At 37.2% G+C, this 1,883-nt stretch overlaps 1 long non-coding RNA gene across 1 annotated transcript; it reads left to right on the plus strand.

The window, feature by feature from the left end:
- The first annotated feature begins 789 nt into the window (after nt 1-789).
- LOC134214141 (uncharacterized) lies at nt 790-1,883 on the plus strand. Its single transcript, XR_009979674.1, has 2 exons — nt 790-1,033; nt 1,698-1,883. It is a non-coding gene; the product is annotated as an uncharacterized LOC134214141 (long non-coding RNA).

Below are 1,883 nucleotides of genomic sequence, written 5' to 3' on the forward strand. Positions count from 1 at the left end.
ATCAAAGATCTTCATGTTCATAACTAGTGGGGACATCAAAGATCTACATGTTGATCAATTTGAATATTAAGATCTGAGCTCAACGACAGTTTGGAGTGTCGTAGACGTTCAACGAATTCTGTATTATGTTTGTAATGATGTAATGACAGAAGTGAGACCTTAACTAAGTCCCACATGGTGTGTCAGAGCGTGTGTCCAGAGTAGTGGCAGGGTGTGCTAGAGGTGCTAGAGTGAGTCTTAATAGGATGCGTGGATCAGGTGGCAGGGTGATCATCCAAGTTAGACTCATATGGTGCGTCAGAACGAGTGTCAGGGTGTATCAGAGAGAGCCCCCAAGTAAGCCTCATACGGGATGAGTGCCTGTGTGAGTGTGAATGAGCGAGTAAAGTAAGTACAGCCTATCCCCCAGAAGTAATGCTGGGGGAAGTGATGGATGGAGCCTGGTATTACATTCACTGTAAATATAATTTTAATTCGAAAGTCATAATAAATTGACTCCAAATAATCCATAGAAATACAGTATTTTTCGTTCAATGACATGCCAATTGGTTATGTAAGAAAGTACAGTGTGTATTGGGGTGTTTTTCCAAGGTGCTTCAAAATAATTTGAAGTGCAAATCAATTAATGTTACTTTAGCTTTTTCCCATATTCAAGGAGAACGTGTTTTCCTAATTAAGTCAGTTAAGTGAAACAACAATTACGCGATTTGCTTATTAAAAACTCATTTCATAAAAGTAATGAAAACAAATAATGTTCCGCTTTGCTGATTGAGAACTTGCAACAGAAAACTTGTATAAATACTTACCTTTGTAGTATACTCTACATCAGTTGACTCTAAGTTTCTGTTTGCAGTAATTCGCACTAACTTCTGAAAAAAAAAGATGAACTTCAAGGTATTTATGCTTCTTGTGCTGGCCGTTTTGGCTATGATGCATTCAGCCAATGCTGGCCAAGCAAAGAGAGATGCAGTCACAAAAACGGCCAGGAACGCAAGAGAAGCCGTGCCTACAGCACCTGTCTACAAGAGGGAAGGTAATTGAATCATGTTTAGGAAAACAATGCATAATACGGTAGTACAATCCACATACTACTGGGCGCCGTAGTAGAGACAGAGATCTCGCCTCATCGCATCTGAATTATGAATACATTTAAAAGTTTTGTATACATCGTCTTTGGGGCCCTTCAAATTAGATGTTTATCAATTTATAGACAAGGATGTTAACGATCATTCAGTAATTTGCGTTCAATCATTTAGTAGTTTGTCAATAACACATCCCAGAGACTGAAATTCGAAATGCGTTGTATGGTGGACTTCTAGTGCCAAGGTTTTTCTACAACTTTGCCTAATGGTTCGTTATTAGAAATCAACTAATAACGGAGTTAGAGCGCTAGTTGCAGTAACTCAAACTAAATGATTGGAATTTTGTTATCATTTAGTCTAAGTTACTGAAACTAAAGCTATAACTCCGTTACTAGTGGAATTCAAACAACGAACCATTAGGCAGAGTTGTAGAAAACCTTCGCACTAGAAGTCCTCCATACATCATATTTTGAAATTCAGCTTCTGGAATGTGTTATTGACAAACTACTAAATGATCGAACGCAAATTACTGAATGATCGTTAACATCCTTGTTTATAGATGCCGCTTCTTGCGAATTAACATTGAAAATTAATTACATTTTTTTAACATTTCAGCTGCAATGCCTCAAAAAGGCTCAATGTGCGTGACCGATCCATGCCCTTAGCGGATGAGCTATGTAGCGGAAAAAATCACAAATGGTTGATTTCCTTGAAAGTTGTGATTAAAACATAGTGAAAAAAATTTTTTTTTTTGGAATTTCATTATTCATCTGAAGAAAATAATAAATCCAAGTAGAAAGA

The sequence above is a fragment of the Armigeres subalbatus genome, chromosome 2 (assembly GCF_024139115.2).
Source record: "Armigeres subalbatus isolate Guangzhou_Male chromosome 2, GZ_Asu_2, whole genome shotgun sequence".
Taxonomy (NCBI): Eukaryota; Metazoa; Arthropoda; class Insecta; order Diptera; family Culicidae; genus Armigeres; species Armigeres subalbatus.